We start from the raw sequence: 21,251 nt of genomic DNA, 5'->3' as shown, positions 1-21,251 counted from the left end.
TCATGGGCTGTGCACAGCTGAGCACTCTGCCAACGAAGGGCTCGCATGCAACGCCCAGAGCCTGGATTCTGCACATGAAGCTCCACTTGGCACTATTTAATTGAAAGCAGAAAGCATATTCTCCTGTGAGCCCTCGCAGCTAACCGCAGGGGGTCCCTTACCTCAGGACACTCTCTGTTTCTCTCTGCAGACTGAATTTGTGCTCAACCTGTAGACTGAAACCTGAATGCCTTTGAGTAAGAGTGAAATAAACCACAGGCCAATCTGCTGTCAGTTATTTTCTTCTAAATTTAGTAAATGTGATTCCTCAGAGAAAGTGGCAGTGAGCGCAGATTCAAATCAGCGGCAGTCGCAGCTTGGGACACTCGTCATTGTTGTCTCTGATTGTCCCGGTCACACCCCCTTCATTAGTGAAGCCGTTTCTATGCAGTTAATTCCCAGTCAGATCTTATCATGTAATTATGTGTTCTCTTTCCTGATTGGTGTTGGAGCCTCACCTGCTTATATGAATTGTAATTTTTGCTGCTTTGATTGCACTGATGATGGCCTCTGGCTGAAACACAATCACTTTAGCCCACAATAAAAAAGTGGACTTCTTATCTGTGAGCTGTTCTGTATATTTTCATTAATTTCTGCTGCCAAGGCTTCTGTTATAGTCTCCAATTGGCCTGCGGAGAGTTAAGCCAACTATGAGTCTCTCTCTTATGCATTTTATCACTTGTTGCCTGGCAAGACAGGTTCAAATCTGTGTCAGTGCGGTCATGGGTATTTTGTCTACTTTACTTGGATATCCATTTAGAAATGACAAGAAATAAATTATTTTCAAATACTTTTAAAGCGTTTTAAATTCAATAAATTATTTCCACATAATTTTTTAGAAATTTGCAGAATGCAGTAACAGAACATCGGTAAGAAGTCAGACTGCTGTTGCCACTCGATATTTTTTTATTCCATAGAAGAAAAAAAATTGATTGCTTGAAAATACAGGACAAAAAACATTTATAAATTTATATGCTTCTGACTTTTTTATTTATTCTGAAAAGGAACTGCACACGAAACAACTCCAGTGAGAGAGCTTCATCATCTTTGCCACAATAGAGTTGAGGGGAAAATGTGGTATTCATTTCCACAAATAAAGTGCTACACTGTGCCACCAGCTATGTTAACGGGAGTGCATCTAATCACAAGCCTCACTAGACTTTAATGCTGCACTCAGGTGTGTGTGTGGAGTGTGTGATGTCAACCAATTTGGCCGCCAGGTCAAGGGTTGATGCAGTACAAAGACAAAGCTGTCTCATTTTAGTCGCTGCAGCCCGAGCGGTCTCCTCATGTTTTATTCACCCCTCACTTTTCTCTATTCAGATGCCAGTCATTTCAGCCACCTTATCTGCAGTCCAATTTTGCTCTATACCTCATTTCAGTACATGTGCTCGATTCTTGTTGAAACAGTAATTGAGACAGGAATATTCAGATCCTCATTGTTAGATTGATATAGATAGTTCACTCCTGAAAGGTGATTAAAATTTGCATTAAAACGGCCAAATGGAGGCTGAATTGTCACATCTGTGTGGAGTCTGTAATCACTGTTTATTACAGCAGGCTTCAGAGAATATCACATTTACCTACAAATAAAACATTCAGTAGGGGTTATCTAAATCTCTGACAGAAAAGGTTTTTAAATGCTGAAAAAATTCAGGTTTTATGGCAATCCTGTTACCCGTGTGTCCTGCTTGCCTTGGCCAAATGATAATAAAATTCCCAGCTCCCAATTTACCATCTTTCTTACGAGCCATTACCTTGTCACATTATCCAGAAACAAAGTTTAAGACATTTTATTGGCTCACTCCCTTTACCTATGTGTTTTTTTCTCCCAGTGTCTTGCACAAATCAAATGTCTGCCTTCCTGCATGCTTGCCCCAGTCATCCGGCTTTTCATACCTCTCCTGTTCTGCACCTCTTTCCGATATGTTAACAAAGGTTCGTACTCGATATCTATCTACTCATATAACACTAAGCCATTGTTGTGTGCAATTTTATTTCCTGACAGTCACAGTGAGGACCCTAGACACTACGTAGGAAGGAAAACACAGGAAAAGAAAAACACAACACTAAGATTTAAGTCATTGTGTAGAACTCACACAGGGGATTGTTTGCTTAAATGTGTCTGTCTGCATTTCCCCTAGCTTAGCTCCTGAAAGGAGTTTTATTTCCTTTGTTTGGGCCTCCAGCCTGCTTTTCCATCATGTCTGCTTTCTTTTGTGAGATGTTTTCTTGTTTGCTGTGAGTCAGTGAATGGGAAGGTGAACTGCACTGAATAGAACCTTTCCACGTGGACCCATCTTGCAGAGGTAGCAGAGGGTATCTTTAAAGTAAAGAACAACAAAAGGCACCTCTCACCCCTGTGTCCGATCTGAGAGTCTTAACTCAAATTAAATTCTGCTCATGTGCTGCCGCTGCCCAGCCATAACTTTACCTCCATCACCTTTTCGGTTTTCTTTTTCTCTTGATTTCCTTTGTTTTGTTTTTCTGCCCATTTTTGTTGTGACTGTAACCGCCTCTGCCATGGTTCTGGTCCACGCCTGCTATGACTCGTAATTCGATTTAATTATAATAAACAGGTAAGAGAGCTTGCCAGTGACTAATCTTAGTCAGCTTGATTAATGATGTTTGTGTAACCAGAGTCTGAAATTAGCCAGAGATATAGAAGAGTGGTTTTCAACTTTTCTCTGTGTTTGTGTGTGTGTGTGTGTGTGTGTGTGTGTGTGTGTGTGTGTGTGTGTGTGTGTGTGTGTGTGTGTGTGTGTGTGTGTGTGTGTGTGTGTGTGTGTGTGTGTGTGTCTGTGTGTCTGTGTGTGTGTGTGTGTGTTAAATTACATGTTTGGTTTACTTGAAGTGTACACGTATTAAAAAAATGGGTGCACAGTGGATGAGTGCATTCTCCTCCCCTATCACACTCTCTGTGCATCACCGATCTCTGCAAAACAATCCATGAATCATCATTAGTTATTATGATAATTATGCACAGTCCCTTCCAAACAGCAGTAGTATCACTCTCAATGCTGCAAAAAAAAAATCCTCTACTCAGTGTTACAAAAGTGTTGATTTAAGAATGGTTTTCATTTTTCTGTCACTTAGCATTCTCACCACTCATGCTGCAGCCCCTGTTTAGTGATTTGGAAAGAATTTCTATATGCAAATCAAAACTCTTCATTTGATTACTCATCAACAATGATATGATTCTTATTCCATTAATTTCTTGGTAGCTGCAAATATTTCATCAACCCTCACTATTGGAAATCAATTTGGTTTAAAAATTAACCTTGGCAAAGCCAGGCACCAGAACAATTGATTTTTTAAAAATATATCTATCACATCATTTAGGTGGCAAAGGACTTTGTCCAGTGCAATTGCTGTTATTTCTAGTTTCAATTTAGAGGACGGTTCTATTGAGTGGTAGCATATTTCATTGCCTGGATAATGAGCAATAATGTAGCCTGCATATTATCTTGCAGCTCCTTTTGATATTTACCCGTTGAGTACAATGAATTAGCACTCAAATTGGAAATGAATCACTCATTAAACTACTGCTGCTGGTTGGAATGAGAATTAATATCACATGGCAGAACACAATCTAAATAGTTTGCATGTATGCAGATAATTTACACAGGTTGGACTAATTTATACTTGTCCAAAATAGGTGCTCGTCCTCCAGTTTCTACCATGTATTTTTACCACATGGACGTAGTTAGTCACGTGCGTTATTGGCATACATATTAATACAGTACCAGCATATATATGATCGCCAGTATATGGAGAACATAAATGGGTACACTCTAGCGTTGTTGACTGCCTGAACATGTGCTTATGTTCAGCAGACTGCATACATCTGTGCCGTTTCTGTGAACTCTTAGTAGCGCTCGAGTTATCCTCCCAGGGCGGTTAATGGAGGAAGAAAGTCAAAGAGAGGACGAGGCATCCTGTCTCTCTCTCTCCCTCTCATGTCCTACACACAGATAAGGAGATGCTGTACACCGGGCTAATGTAAGCCCTCAAGATATACTCACCATTTCCCCCTAATGTTCCACCTATTAGTTATTAATGGAGGAGCTACATATGCTGAAAGTGAACTAGTGAGCCCTGGGATTGGCTGCCCCAGCTGTGTTTTCACTTTTAGAGCAGGAAGAACAGATGATATCCCTGAACCTAATCCCTCACATTAGTACGGTCCTTAAAACAACATTTCAAGGCAAAGTTCATGTTTTCCTTTCTCTCAAATGCTACATGATGGATACTTTACTCACTACATGTACAGCCTCTAGCTCATACAAACAGCACTTCTACTCTTGTGTGTCTCTCTCTCATTCTCCGTCTCTGTTAGAAAAAAGCAGCCCTGCTGAGTAGGGGAGTTTAGAGCTTTTATGATTTAGCTATGCGGAGCAGTCCCTTTTGTTTGTCATCCAAGGAGCACTCCATCTGAGTACAATATTGTGAATGAAGGTCAGTCTCGGGCCACGGTGGACCACCATATCTCTTTGCCACCCTCTGCCGCGCCCCTCACCCATAGCCTCCTCCCCCTAGCCTCCCTTCGCTTATCGGCATTGCTCACACCTGTGGTGAGCCGGCTGCTCTCTCCAACTCTTGCCAGAGGCCCCAGACGGGACGGCTGCAGATAACCTTTAAAGCCAAAAAAAAAAATGATGCTAGGGACAGAGTAGGAAGGAGAAAGCTGTCCATCCACTGCAAGGGATTGTAGGGCCTGCTGGCATGCAGCCAGGCTGGGGATATGCCCAGGCTTAGCTTCATCCTGAAGACATGGGCCATCGGCCAGCCCTCTAGCTCGACCATGCAGTACGAAAGGGGCCAGAAAATAAAGGGGCTGGACTCTGTTTTTACGCTTTCACAGTGTAGTGTTAAGCGCATACATCATTCGCATTAAGGCCGAGTAGTAAAGATGGGACTGTGTGTTCATCTTTGCTGGCCTTTGTCTGGGCCGCGGTGTCCCGGGGTTCTGTGTGCAGCACATAACAATCTATTTCAATTGACAGCAACCACTTAGTCCATACCTGCACGGACAGGAGGGAGAAACAAATGAGAGACAAAGATTGCGAGGAAAGGAAAATCGAGTTAAGGAATGCAGAGAGCAGTTTCTGTGGCCCTGTGGTTTAGAATTACTTTGTTCTTGCAGTAGGAGGTACAGGCAGACCATAATAAATTTTAGGGTTGCTGTGACGACAGCCCCGGGGTAAAATGTCCAATAGTAACAACAGCCCAGTGTGTTTACTTCTCAGCCTCTCAATTTGGCGTCATTACTCATCCTTCTCAGCGTGTGCCTGCCAGCTTCACCACCTCCAAACTCACAAAAAAATGCAGATGCACATGAAATTTCATCCAGTGATTTATCTCACCCTCCAGAAACATCTATACACTGCTGCTGCAGAATGAGACACATTTAGCAGGATGTATGAAGGACGTACTCGTGTGTTAGTGCAGATATGGAAGATGTGAACATTTTCATTCCATGAAGAGGCAATGTTTAATCCATCAGCGAAATGTCTCCATAACACTTGAGCGGACTCCAGACTGTGAGCATCTTGAGTACATCCTACAGAGGGCAATCAGGTTCAACATACACTGATGTGTGCAGTGGCTGCTTGCCAGAAAAACTGAATATTGATTAATCACACATAAATCAAATTTGTGACACACTGCATGTCTTATATCATGGGTGGAACAAAAAAAACATCCCAGATTAGCTCCTCAAAAATAATTAATGCATATGTTACATGAACCAGCATACAAATCAGTGACATTCATCACTTGTATACATGGAGATTGAGGCCATGGTCAACACATGCCCCTCTCAAATCTGGTAAGTTTATGTGACTGTGCGTGATGCATTCTTAAATCATGTTTCCCTCACAAACTAATCAATACTTTTCAGAACACTTGATGTGTTACACACTGTTCTCTGGGCTTTTATACCAATATTTACAGGTTATAGCGCTGAGATATGGCTGCTAATGCTTGCTTATTAGTGCATTCAATATAGCAAGCTAAGTGTGTTCCAAAACAATGGGGAAAAAAAAGGTTGACAAACAAAGCCGCGACCTGATTCATGTAGCATCAATGTGCACGGTGAAGTGAGGACACGAGGTGATCATGGATGGCTGATGAGGTCTGGGTTGGAACCTTGTAGCTAATTTAACAAGTTACCGCCATACGCACCTACGCTCAGCATGCTGCCATTCACCGGCGGGGGAGTCATGAAAGCATCTGCGGTGAGAGCAAAGATGGCAGCCGAGTCTGTTAGTGTATTCATCCTAATGACAAGGAAAATAAAGTGACACAATGAGGAGGATAACAGCACCTACAGTTAGATAGAGTATATATGTGCAGATATGTGTTGCATAGTCACCTGACGCATACTGATACATCATTAGTCAGTGTAGTAAAGGTACATTAATTATTTTGCGATATCAGTTACCTTGACTCACCATGGTCGGATCTGATCATATTATGTATTGTTATAAATTGTTGTCACATTTTTAAACAAAGATTTTATAAATCAATACATTTGTCGTTTTTTTCCCTTCAAATTACACTAAATTAGTTATTTTTCAGGCTCAAATATCCTAGTCAGATACTAGGACTAGCCTCACCACAAACATCCATTATCCATGAAACTTGTGACAAGTCAAAGGGTGGTATCGTGACATGTTGATAGAATGGGCTTTGCAGTGGTGAATTTGTCCTTCAGCGACAGCATCCTACCAGCAGATCCCCAGGTGGGTGTAACATCATGTAGCCTGACTCTAAACTGCTTCTGTTGTTGGACTGTAGTTCAATGACACCAGGATGATGCAAGCCTGCAGACGCACAGATGCATAAAATGACTGGGATTGTTTTGTTGTAGCTCTGAGCCCTGATAACCATAACAAACACCTGCTGTGAGCATCTGAAAGAGATTGTGCATGCGTCATGGTAGGGCACACAAAAGCACAAACAATCCCGACCCCCCTCCATGTAGCATAAATGAGGGATGATTTAAAATAACATTGAGCTTCAACACCCTGAGCCAAAAAAAAATGCAGGTAAATTGTGTTATTTTTTCCTACAGTGCAAGGTGACTTTGCACTTTACAAGGGCAGATTAACTACAATTCTGAACCCTGGCCAAGCTGTTTGAAAAAGAGAGGGACCAACTCCTAGATTGTGACACACCAGAATGAAAAGGAAACAGAATGTTCTTATAAAGTGTACCAACAAGGGGTTTAGCTGAAGCATATCCCCTCTCCGGCTTTGGTCCTAAAAGGAGCAGACAAGCGAACAGACCAACAGGGCACCTAAATAACTCACCCCACTGAACTGAAGTCAGCAGCTGTGACAATGCTATCTTCAAACACAGCAGATTACGGGAAATCCCCTCAATGGACTTGAACAACTCATGGGAGAGAGACCTGAGCAACACAGGAGGCTCCTGTTGAAGCACAGACACACAGCCAGTGTGGATCATCATGGTGGTTCAGGAAAATCTGCAGGGAAGGGAATGTTCTGCTGTGAGGAGAATATTACCACTTCTGCTTGCCTGACTCGTGCCTTGATCTCCCTCAGACACGACGCATCAGGGGGTGTTCTGCCTCAGAACACGTCATTACTGACCTAAGAGCCTGAAACCCCTGAATGGGATTTCTTAGTACTCAAAAGACTTCCAGGAAACTGCAGAAATTGAAGCTTTAACCTATGAGACACACAGCTTGTCTATCAGTGGCCTGCAAGCGACTACAATGAGGAGGTTTGGCCCTGTTGGAGAACTGGGCAGCACCCATTGGGAGGCTTTGTGTCGGACTGGAACAGTTGACACGAGGATTATTTAAACAGGAGGAATAGACTGCATTTGGAGAATTGGGTTGATATTGGACAAGGTTAGACGCCTAGAGGAGCTAATTCACGAGTGGATAGCTGGCCTACCACCAAATCATTTCGTTCATATCCAACCTTGTTTATCCTTTGCTGTTTTGTCTCAGATGGTCTTGTTTTTTCACACGACTATCAATTTCCTGGCACTTCCAGCACAATGAGGAGGGAAAAAGTGTGTGCCAACGCAATATGAATCCTCACAGGATTAATTTGCAGCTGATCATGTCTGCAGCTTGGCAAATGGTCACATAATCTTCCAACTTCCAAACAACAAACCTAATTGACTTTGCTGACTTGGCAGGGGAAGAATATACTGGATCATGTTTGGATTATATGGCTATGTCAATTGAAAGAGGACAAGGCGAGTAGTAAAATGGTCAACAACAGCCACAAATAAAACCACCAACAGACGGCAGTTGTCAACCTGTAGCAACCGCTGTTAAGGGACCCTCTTGTGCCCCATTGAAGCTGTTGGTTAATATTAATGAAAGCTGAACACTATGCAAAAAGCCATATTTATCCTCATATTTGCTCACTCAACCAGGCAGCTGCAGACGAGCCCCCATCAATATCACTTTGCCCCACCCGCAGGGCTCCGCTCTTTTCTTATTGGATGTTAACGATGTCTACACCTGCGCCTGTGGCGGCAGACCCCTGCTTTGGACCACCGCCATCGCTCATGATGGTGCTGGCCCACGGGCCGGGACGGAACTGGCAGGCCAAACCACCCGGCATCTGTTGGGGGTCGGCTGGGCCACGGCTCTGAAGAGAGCCGCTGCCTGCAGCGATTTATTACTGGACACAAGTTGCTTCTTTTCCCCCTCCCAGGGACTCTATTCTACTGGCTGAGTGCAGGCTTAATCAGAGCTGACACGTGGAGTGTCCTTGAGTGGACTGACATAGGTGTTTGTGTGTGTATATGTGTGTGTGTGAGTGTAGGTTTCAGTGCAGTCTGATGGGTGGTGAAACACATTCTGTATTATAAGCAGCCCAGTGAAAGGATACAGCAACAAATGTCTTGCCCTGTCCCCTGACTTGGCCAGTTGGCCAGACGTATAGCAAGTTCAGCGATGACGGCAAATAACTTTGATTTTAATAGACTATGCGTCTGCATATTATAAACATGTATGCAAATGTGTTTACAACTGCAAGCCACATTAACATAAATGTGTGCATTTCATTGATAGCTGAGCCCGTCAGAGCATATCCTGTCTGTGTCTGTCAGTTTTGTGCTCTCTCTCTCTCTCTCTCTCTCTCTCTCTCTCTCTCTCTCTCTCTCTCTTTCTTTTCTACTTGGTGTTAGAGATTTACACACTGCAGCAAGGAGAATGCTTCTGGGACAACTTCTAACATCTGCCTGCATTTCTCTGACCTTCCCCTCAGTGCTCTAGGACTTTCTCTCTGATTCCACATATTACTGTCCTTCCCTTTTTTTTTTACTACTTTCTTGGACTGCTTTTTCATGCCTTTCACTGAAACTGTGTGGGCCTTTTAATGAAATCACGACAAACGTGGAAACTTCACTCCATCAAGGATGTACCCAATATCACCTTTTATGTTTACAACGTTTATGTGCAGGATATCAAAATGTGTCAGAAGTCTGGATAGTGTCCAGTTGGATGACATTTAAGTGGCATCTCAGTTGTTACACTGATGATGTTGTCCTTCTGGCTTTTTCAGATTGTCACCTCCAATGTGCACTGGAGTTGTTTACAGCTTAAGTGCAATGCAGGCAGAAAGAGAACCAGTCTTATCAAAGGGCTTCAACATTGGATTCAGAAATCTGGATGCTTTTTGTGCATTTGTTGGTTTTTCTGTCATTGTTGAGGGTGTCTTTGTGCTTTGGCTCCTCAAATTGATTACTTCTGCCTTAATACCCTGCAACTTTTTCATTTATTTTCCTCAAGTCATCAGGGATATAACCTTACATTTTGTGCAAAAAGCAAGTTGAGATTTGCACATTTCTTGTTCAGTGACTGTGACCACACTCTTCAACACTTTTCTCAAATATCCACACCAAACAAAAACAATCAAGCTTTTTTTGTAGCTGTAATGACTATCATACAATATGCAAGACAACAAGCTTTTGCACTCCAAATTGTACTTTTTTTGTTCTGAATTAGTCTGAGACTGACTCAAATTTACCCTTTTTTTTTCAAATTTAGATTTCATTTGAACTTCCTGTTTAAAACCTCCCTGCTTCAAATCTGTATCTTCTGCTCTGAACTCGAGATTAACATCCATTTGCAGCCTTTTTTTGGTCGGCTCCTTTGACCTCATCCCTCATTTCTCAAACTCGCCTCCTTTTTATCACTTGTCTTCCTGCCAACTTCCAGACAGATATTCTTTTTTTTTTTGTTCTTCCTTTTATCAAACTCTGTCATTGTTTGTTTGCTTCTCCAACATATTTTCATCCCCAGTGCCCTTCGGTTCTCTTGTAGTGTTTTGCTGATGTTGCATGTGTTTTCTGCCAACATGGGGCAGAGCTATCAGCACAGCTTGATTGTACTCATCTGTTCTTTTCTTACTGAGATGTCCAAAATGTGGCCATGTTACAGATTATATCCAGAAATACTTTTTAGAGAATACTGACAAACACCTATAATCTCTTGCTGTGACTAAGCCTCATATAAGATTCCTCCCAGATGACCTGAACGCAGCATTTTATTAAAGTAAAACTCTTACTTGAAGGTCATTCCTTATAGGGTCAGTTACTCTGGGGCAAGAGCTCTGGGCAAGAAGGAGAAAAAGAATGTGAGTGTGAGGCTCTGACACTGGAGTGGGTGGCTTTTAGATTTTTCCAAATAAGCCCCATGGTTGTTAGTTGCATGTTTTTGCTGTAATGAGTTGGCTGAGACCATTGAAACTGACCATTAAAGACCACAATTAACATGTATGAGCATGCTGGTCCTGACGAGACGGGTGTCAAACTGAGGGACCTTAATTGGCTCTCTTGTGTAATAGAACAGGATCCAGCAGGTGATTCAAGGACCACACAAAGGGTGACAATAGCACATACACATATGACTTCTCTGGTCAAAATAAAAACAAACCATTCTGCACTGTTGCTGCGTTGTTGACAGAGAAGCCAGCACTTTAACATAGCATGTTTCCTTAATGTCTGATGATATAGTATCTTTTTTTATCATTTAATTCAGTATATCTTGCATATCAGACCTTTTAGATCGTTTAGTCATCACTAAATCTAAACTGGCTCTCCTGTCATTCTGTCTCAAAGGATTTAAAGAATGGTCAAATTAATTATGTGTGTAGATTTGTGTACAGTTTGAATGCACATGTTTCTACGTGTTAGTCTTTGGGTTCATGCATTTGTGTGCTTGAGTTCAGGGAGTCCTCCTCTCCCGCCTCCACACATATTAACAGCACCGGGCAATCCTCCATTAATTAGAAAGAGTGTATCACCAAGATTAATGCGGCTGATAAAGAAGTTAAGCTGATGACTCCGAACAAGGGAGGCAATGGAGGTTTACACAAGACTTGAACTGCACCCCAGAGGTAAATGAGCGCTAAGATCTCAGGATGCAATCTGTAACAAATCAAGTCATTCTTATTTTGGTTATTTTGCGGGGCTTAAAGCTCCAATGTGATGAAAAGCTTTGGTTTGACATGAATCAGTTGCTTCAGGTTAATGTGACATTTCTTTGAGGCAAAGAAAAAATTATTGAAGTTTGCACATAGTCATTGGATTTGAGTTTTAGCTGAAATATATTCAGATATATTGGGAAATGTTTTCATATATATATTCATTCCAATTTAAATGTTTGTCCTTTTGTCATATATATTTTTTTATCCTCAGCTTTCCCACAAAGTATGGCTTTCAAACTATTTTGTGCTAGAGAGTGTGCATGTGAGTGATTTCATGTTTTTGGGTGTGGAAATACAGTATCTCTGTATGGCATGCATGTGTGTGCATGTGCAGTTGTACATCTATGAAAGAGACAGATGGCAGGGTAGAAAGAGCCGTGGAAATGATAAGTGGACTATCAAATCTCCCACTCATCCATTTCCAGAAATGTTGCATGCTTCAATGCCTCTTTGCCAAATAAAACAGGCAATTTCCACAAAAACCAACATTTACTTTTATGGAACCCACAACACAGCGATACATTTTTGTGACTTAGCAAGGCAATACCTCAAGATGTTCTGCTGTTTGATGTATCGTTTTATTTCCTATTGTACCTCTCTCCAGCCATTGTAATCGCAGATTCCTAACAGGTCTGCACTTATCTGATCCTTTCTCTCCTTCACATTTATCTCATCTGTCTCTCCCTCCTGCAGCCGGGTGACCTCTCTCCCACTGCTGCGTCTCTGTGGAGTTTAAAGCAGATAGCTAAGGAAAAGTTTAGCGTGCCTTTAAGGGATAATTATCAAACAGTAAAACGCCCACGCAGCCCTCGCTGGGTAATTACATTTCCCCCATCTCTCCTTTCTTTTTCCTGGAAATGAAACCATCAGTTTTAAAGCCCTGACAATCGACAATTCCCTGGCGTTGTAGTCCCTCCGACTTCTGAATGAAAACTGTGAGGAGCAAGTGTAACCCATTATGCCGGCGCTTAAAGCTTTCTCTTCACTCACACTATTTGTTTACCCTCCTCTCTCTCTTCTTTTCCTACACTCTTCTTCTCATATTCACACAAACAACAGCTCAGCCCATTTGCATTCTGCGCAATTACGTTCAATTTGTAAAACCGGTGCTGAACTTTAGCAGAATTAGATTTTGCTAACAGGCCTAATGGCATTTAATGGAGCATGATTTATTCATTTCTCTTTCATCAGGTCAAGATATGCCACAACAGGGAATTGAATAATAGCAGATGTTTTTGTTTGTTCTATCTCCCCTGCAGTCAAATGCTCAGTCTGCTGTTACTGGACTTGCAAATGTCTCACCAAGACGTATTATCAGTATGCTCACTCATAACCCCCCCATTGTTTATTGATTTGAAAATCCAATATGCATTAATTAATTCTCTGCTAAATTAAACTCATTCATAGGCATAATACAGAACTGAAGCCTGGTGGGACAGACTTCAAACATTCTGCAAGTCCATACTGCACATCATTTCCTATCTCTATCCTGCAGAGTCTGTTTTTGTTAAACTATACATATTTTGAGCAGCTTTTACTTACTTTAGTTTTTTGGTTAAGTTTTACTCACAGTTGTGCGCTTGCTTCTTAACAAAGCTGCTCAGCATGTCTTTCCTTAAAACTAAGAAGGACACAGTTATTTAATTGAACTGGAGTCTGGACTATCCTTAGTGTTTCATTATTCATATGCATTGTTATCCATCAATCCCTCTGAAGATGTTTTCACTCACACACACTGTCATTTTGTCTTTGTCCTTGCAGAATCACTCTATTACTCTCGCAAAGACAACTGGTCGACTCAGGCGGCTACACATAGATTAATCTCAACGTCCCAATACTGCTTTCATAAGCACATTTAACCTCCTGGAGGGGGGAGAGAAAGACCGCTAACAGACAAACAAAAAAACAAAGTGTCAACTAAGAAAGAAAATACAATAACAACAGAAACGGAACAGATTGTCATTGGAGTAAGCCGACACAGTGGAATGAAACATAACGATAAGGATGGGGACTCTGTGCTCGGCCAGCAACAAGTGCCAGCTTGCCTGCTCGCCTGCCAGGCCAGCCATCACCCGGATGAATATAAGTGATATTCAAGCATCTGTCTTTGCGATTTCCAGCAAAAATCAAATACATATGAGACGGGAGAGGCCTCCTTCACTTCCTCTCTCTGCAAACACACACTCTCCCTCTCTGCTATTTTTTGTGTACGTATTTCAATTTGGCGGAGCAGCTCTTTCTCTGAAACAATAGACTCTTTTAGATATGTTTCTTTTCTCCCAGCAGCTTCCCCCCACCTTCATTTTCCAAGATGTTCTTATACAGCGAGACGATAGCGCCTTGGGACACAGACAGGCAGGCAGGCAGGCTGCCAGACTGAAAGACAGACAGACAGACAGACACACACACACACACACACACAGAACAGGTGTTTTTCTCTCCTCTCTTTTTCTTTCTGTCTCTTACTTTCTACTAAAACGAGTGAAGTTCTTCTCCATACATCATCACACAGCCTGTCACTGTCGTCTGGATGATGAAGAGGCGTTGGCTTGTGTCTGCAGTTTGCCGTCTCTATTGTGTTTCAGGCTGTTTGTGGAACTTTGCTCATCAGATATGAGAACAGTACTGGGCCAACACCTCGACAGCAATTTGCTAGCCATCATAAGAAGTGCAGCACTTTTACTTTGGATGGGTTTTCATAGATTCATATTTCCTGTGTTTGTATATTTGTGTTTGTGGAGTCTCTTCTGACTCCACACCCTGGTACATTCTTGACTCCTTCTTTTGAGCCGAGCTCCTTCTCGACACATACATGTTCTTCAATGCGGCCCTTAATACACGGATATTAATTCACTGCAGACCCTCTCCTTTGAGCCTCTCATGCAGCAGTGCAGAACATTCATCTACATTGATCAAGGCAGTCTATCTGCACCACTGTTCATCCTTCCCCTCTCATGCTGCTTAATGAACTTGCTGGGGCTTAATGCAGCTGAACAGACCTCTATACTCATATCAATGAGCCACCGCAGACCCATCCACCATCAACTTTTGATGGAGATGCCCCCAGATGTGCGCAGGTAGAGTCCTTCAGGCGGGGGGGATTCAGGGTCTTAAGGGGGTGTGATTGGCAGACGAATTTAAAGCGTCTCATTAAGTCCACATCATCGTGATTGGGCCAGTTTAGCTTCAGTCCATTCAGAGGGATTCAGGAGATATCCGTGTGGGGAATGCTTGATCGAGACCATAACATTTTATCTCCACACTTCTCCATCTTGATTTTCTTGAGAAAAGACATCACATGTAGAGTTTGGGTTGTAGGTTCGGGAAAACATCTGTTCCTTACATCTGTGTTCCTGTCACAGATAAAACTAATGCACCTGTGCACGTGCAGAGTTTTCAAGCAGGCTAATCGAGTTGTGGATTGATAGTAAGTTAATTGGAAATTTTTGATTAAAAATAAATTGCTCCAGTCATTAATCAAACCGTTCATGTGCTAATGCTAAATATCCAACACATCCAGTTTCCCAAGCATCAGGATGTGTGGCCTTTGTCTGTTTTTCACTGCTACCTGAATGTCCTTGATCGGCATACTTTAAAAATTGATAACATGTCCTTGTGCCCCACAATTTTTGTCTCTGTTCTGGAATTTTACATTAAGAATCATTTAAAGGTGATGACACTATTTTTCAACTGGTATAAAAACCTTAACATCTTTGTGATTTTATCAGGCCTTTGGAATACATTGCTTATGGCTACTTTCTGGCCAACATGAAGTTATTTCACTTAACCTAACAGGACAATTTTTCAGTTGTTATTTTGACCTCATTATGAGGAAAAAAAGACATAATGAATATTCTATCAGTAAGTTTAATGAGTCATTTCCAAAGACCTTCACAGGACTTTTTATCATTGGAATGTGGTACCATTTTTCCACCATAAAGTAATATAAATCTTGAAATGTTTCCAGTTTAATGTACATCAAAACTCAATAAGAACTGTAGTGCTCTTCCTATGTAAATGTAGAAACACAACAACCAACGATCTGTTATGATTCTGACCTGAATAGCATGCAAATAACCCTCATCTGCATCAGCAGGGGGCGATGTATCTAATTAAAAAAGGCGTGTAGGAAGGTGAATTAGACCAATAGCGCCTCATCACTAAGCCCTAGACATAATTACAGCACATCTCCATTGCTCCCAAGGCGGTGGCAGTGTCCATTCACTCTAGTTATGCAGATGTCAGACCTCTTTAAATAAGGCGTTACCTAAACATTCGTTATGTCTGACATATTGCAATTAGCTGTGGCCACCTCGATGATAGTGATGAAGCACGCAGATGGAGTATGTAGCAGCACGAACATGCACCCAGACACAAATAACACACACAAACTGTGCTGTCATTTTGTGGGCTGTAGCAGCTCTGGATGATGGGTCTTTCGTTCTCCTTCTGTCTGCCTTTCCATTTATATCTCCCTTCACCACCAACCCATCCATCCATCTTTGACTTCCCTCCTAGCCGTCATCTACTCTGTCATTTCCCTTTCTCTGCCAGCATGCACTAAGTCCAGCACCCCTGTGTTGCTGAGATGAAAAAGCACTTTCTAACTTTGGCAAATTACATTTTGAAAAGGGGTGTATGCACCCGCACATGCATCTGGTTTGGTTCTTTGTGCGTGAGTGTTCGTGTGTGTGTGCATGTGTACATGTGTGCATGTGTGCGTGCATGTGTGAGCAGATGGGGGAAGTTAAAAGAGAGGAAGATTCACACGGTTCCTTTTCCATTATCGCCTCATTACAAAACTCTGGGGTTCTCTGAGTGTGCGGATGAACTGCAGCAAGTATTCCATTTGGAAATGGAACTAAGGCCCTGACTCAGACTACAAATTACTCTGCGGATTCTCATCACAGCGGCCGACAGTCAGATCTGAACCACTGAACTCTGGCCTGTTGGATGAGTTCACATTCCTGTTGTGCTTCAAGATGCACTGACATTTGATACTTGCAGGAAAAAAGTAGACAGGCTCCTAACAAGGTCTTAGTCCAGACACGCTACAATTCAATATGCAGAGTTAAATAGTGTTGTTACTTTCTGCCAATGAAACTGTCAACAGCTCTGTTTCTGTTAGGGGCGTGCTCAATATGACGACTAAACAAATAAAGTTATCATCTTTGCATGTCGATACCAAAATTACTTGTCTAAATATTATTATTATGATTATTCAATGAAGGCCCACAATGCCGGTAAAGGTGTTGTGGGTCTAAATGTGGTCTAAGGCTAACAGCGCAAGCACTGCTAATGCTAGACGCACTCTGCAAACTCATTTGATATTGTTTACCAGCAGACACTGTGATCCAGTGTTAAGCTGTGTTAAATAAGTTTAGCTCGATTCTGACTGTTTTTTAATTTGATCAGTCAACTAGTCTGTATTTAAATTAGTTTTTAGTCGAAAGGGAAATTGGTCGCCAAGAGCATCCCTAGTTTTCATCCAAGTGTGTCTCATGTTATGACAAGAGAAAGTTAAATGTTTAAAAAGTGTTTGTGATTTACTCACTAACTTGCTGTCAATTTGACCAAAAACTTGGCAAGAGAGTTAATAGTCCTAATAAATATATGATAGAGTTGCAAATACAAAATCAGGCAAATTGGCATTGTTGTAAGTATTGTGGTAATTATGATGCTTTTTATTTTTATTTATTCAGTAGTTTATTGTCAACCCTTTTTTACTGCTGGTACTTGACAATGCTCTCCATTGGTTACAGTTGTCAGCCAGATATTTTATGCCCTCTATTAGCTCTGTGCTTATTTATTTTTACGCTGTATCTATTCTTTTCTGCTGTAAGGACATTCTCCCCACAGGGCTCATTAGAGTTAATCTAATCTCATCAAACACCGCCATTTAGAACCAAGGTATTTAGTCCTAAAGCCTTTCAGACTCATCACATGTTTCTCAATTGTAACAGGCACTGTGGAATAAACAGAGAATTAATTGCCATTCAAAAAACAATTTTTTTTTTTTTTCCAGTTTTTCCAGAATGTCATGGTTTGCAAACAGGGCTGCATACTTCTCCTTAAACTTAGGACCAATTCAGGTGCTCTTGCTCACACCCAAAATACATCTGATTCTACCTCCCAGGCTGCCTTCTTTTTTTGTGTGTTTTACACGCTCGACTGGAAGCAGCAGGAGGACCAGAATGTAAGCGGTAGAGTGGGAGAGAGACAAGGAATAACACCAATGACAGCCAGTTAAAGTGCACGACTCCATGAGAGAAAGAGCAAGAGGAAGATAACTGCTAGATAAAGACAACTCAAAAGAGTGCTAGAGACAGACAGAGACAGTGATGGAAAAATATAGAGCTAGCAGAGTGTACCAAAGATAGGAAAAGGAGCAGACAGAGACGTGGGGAGGGAGGGGAAAAATGGAGGTAAGGTGGGTAGGAGGAAGGGAGGGGCGAGAGGGGCGAGAGGGGCGAGAGGGAGCAACGAACAGGGAAATTCTGATTGGGTCAGAGACTTTTGACACGCGGAGGGAGGGGTGTTGGCTGTGGGGACTAAGCAGGTGATTTATAGGTAGGTGGCCGGGCGCTTACAGTCAAGAAGCCTTATTCATTCCTCCCCTAATCTGGCTCACACCAGCCAGACGTGCTTAAGGTAATGGGCACAGCTAGTTGTCTGCAAGGCCACAGGCACAAACGCAGCCAGGCGAGACGGCTGCATATCAAGGAGGAGGGAGGAGGAATGAGAGCCAAATGAAAAAGAAGACAATAAAATCCCACGAAATACTTTTTTAAAGATTGTTTTCAAACCAAAATGCTTACAAATGCAGTATATCGCTCGTCACAGATGGTTAAACGTATTGGGATATGTATATAAATCCTGTGTTGTGCAGTGAGGAGGAAACAGCAGGAAGGTGAGAGGTGATCAAGGCAAATTGCTGAGGAGAGAGGGAACCAATTTGAAGAATGGCGCTTTAGAGGGAGGAGCAAGGGAGAGCGAGAGAGAAATTGGAGGTGAATAAGATAATCAGAGTCGGGAGGAGGAGTCACGACAAGTTGAAAAGGTTGCTCCGAGATGAATGCAGCGGGTAGAGGGAGTGAAGTTAGAGACAGAGAAAGGACATCACCGAACTCTGCAGCTGAGATTTCACAAGTGATGGTTCTCTAGTTTTTTTTCTTTACACTATAGTTCAGTGTATCTTTTGACCTGATTGAAGATGTTATTCTCTTTGTTCTCTATTCTTCCCTTTCTCCCCTTCTTGCTCTCCATTTGTCCTCTTGTTTGTTTGATTTGCTTCCTGCCAGAAGAAGAGACAATATTCTGGACGAGCCCAGCGCTGATAAATTGACGCCAGCGGCCGCCCTGTAGTGCGTACTCTTGTTCGGAGTGGCAGATCATTTTGTGCCACAGAGAGAGTCTCAGAGAGGAAGAGAGAGAGAGAGAGAGAGAGAGAGAGATGTTGGCTTCCTGTCTGTCCTCGCTTGTGGCATCTGTGATTGCAACAGCGGGCCATTTGCATCGATCCACTTCTGAGAAAGTCTGGCATCTGGGCGGAAACGTTGTCCAAATACTGCTGTGCAGACGCAAGCACAGCTGCTCTACAGGCATAGTTCACTTATAGCACAAGCATTTTTCTAGTCCTTTTTATGCCAAAAACCTTATTACACACCCCATCTATCCATCCGTATATGTGTGTGTGTGTGTGTGTATATACAGGAGAATTAATGACTCTCCAATTAAGTGTTCACAGTCAGAGATGAAGCTTGGTATTTCGATTTCTTTGATTTCAGAAGGCCAGAACAATAGCGCTGTCTGAATATTATTTATTGCTCAGCAGTGCTCATTATACAGATTCTCCAGTGAAAAATAACAGTCTTCTCACTACAATGGAGCCGACACTAAATTTGCACCTCCATTGTCTTCTTAATAATGATTTAACACAATTAACAACCAGAGATTGCATTAACACGTTGCTGCTATTGATTTGTAGCTGTGTGTGATTCATGTTTTACAATCTGTGATTTACACATCGGGACACATGGTAATTTGCATTTGGCCTACAAATCTTTTAAAATATTGATGACTGATAGGCTGTCATACACATTTTTCCCAGTACTTTAATCAGTATTGGAACAAAACCATTATTTCAGCTGAAAAAGAAAAGTGTTGGTAAAAAACAGGAATTACCTCTTAAAAGTTGTTAGTGATGCAAGCACTGCTCTCTCTAGATTTAGTGTTTGTATTAGTATTTGAGCGATGTACGAGACTGTAGAAAAGAGACTTTTTCATTGTCTGCGTTGCCAAAATCTAGGCAGCATGTTGAAGGGCTTTTCCTGCCTCTACGTCATGCATTATTAAAAGCACATCTCATTGAGTAACATCCTCAAGGGCCCACTTATAAAGCTCTATGTCTTTAAGTATTACCAAAGAAGCAATTAGGAATTTGTTACAAAAAGGGTTCAGGCTGGGGTTAAGGTTCTATCTTTAATATCAACTCTTACAACATAGCTATATCACAATCCTGACCCGAAAAAGAAGTTTTTTTGGAAGTCAGACTGCAATAGAAAAACATGGAAAGGCACTTTCCAACATTTCCATTATGATGGAGATATAGTGGGGCTGCTAGATGTGACAAAAAGTATGAAAAAAGGTTTAGAACTCCTCACCACCAATCCACTGATGAGGCTTAAGTCTGCTTTAAGAAAGAGCAATATGAGGTTTCTGAATATATGGACAAACACAAAGGGCAACATTTCCAGCTGTGGCAAAGAAATGGTGTCCTATGGATTCTGTGAATCCATCAGTGACTTCCCAGTAAATGGTCTTCCCTGTTATTGCACACTGTCCCCTGATAAAAGAATAAAGCTACAATTGCCAGAGATTTTCCATACCACTGTGGGGAGTTACAGTATTGAAACAGCCACTCTTTTGACCAGAATTCAGAGCCACATCCTGTTTCATGAAATCATCTTGGACTTAAGACAAATGTGAGATCATTTGAAACACGGTCAGCAGGTAGACATCCATTCCAGCACATGGTCTATGTTACAACGCTCTGTCACAAGGAGGCGGTTCTGTTTGGCTCGTGATCGTATGAAACGCTGGCTCTCCACTTCGAACACTTGCATTTTTTCACGTGTAATACATATATTTTTTAACTCCATTGGTATGAGAGGAGTTCCCCACAGTCACCAATCATCATCGGGAGGTAAAATGGCACAAGAGCATCTGTAGTCAACTTAATTAGGACTTTGATATTTGAACTTAACCATGTGTCGTTTTAATCTCTTTCTTTAATAACTGATGACTTCTGTATAGGACAGTTAGTTCTTGTATTGACCCTTTTGGTGCCTGTATCTAACTTTAAGAGTGTCTGCTTTCTTCTGTTTCGAACTTCTACAGAACGAAACCCATTGCACCAAAGGACCTCAGGCAGTTCTCATCCAGTCAATCAGTTCAGAGTGATAATAAAAAGTGGGCTTGGGGTGTGTGCTCAAGCATCACACTGCTTCTGTAAGTGCTTGAGGTTTTTAGCTGAAGTAATTGTTTTTGTCGGTCTATCGCTGCACTTTTGACATCTTCAAATTGCTGACACAGACAAACTCTTGAGTGGAATGACATTTTGACAGATTTTGTCTTAATATGCTGAACTTTTAAGATGCTGTGGAAAAAGTTCTATCACTCAAGTTTTAAATTCAGAAGTACTAAGTCAAAAGCATCTGAACTTGCTAT

The 21,251-nt window shown here is 41.8% G+C and overlaps 1 long non-coding RNA gene across 1 annotated transcript in view; it reads left to right on the top strand.

Annotated features, from left to right (window-relative positions):
• Nucleotides 1–21,251, top strand: part of LOC132956746 (uncharacterized) — a 166,278-nt gene that overhangs the window by 67,580 nt on the left and 77,447 nt on the right. The window contains exon 3 of the long non-coding RNA XR_009666083.1: nucleotides 1,875–1,977. This is a non-coding gene — a long non-coding RNA (uncharacterized LOC132956746). The remainder of the gene's footprint in view (nucleotides 1–1,874; nucleotides 1,978–21,251) is intronic.

Source organism: Labrus mixtus, chromosome 22 (assembly GCF_963584025.1).
Source record: "Labrus mixtus chromosome 22, fLabMix1.1, whole genome shotgun sequence".
Lineage (NCBI taxonomy): Eukaryota > Metazoa > Chordata > Actinopteri > Labriformes > Labridae > Labrus > Labrus mixtus.
The sequence above is the reverse complement of the archived record's forward strand: the minus strand, read 5'-3'. Positions and strand labels throughout refer to the sequence as shown.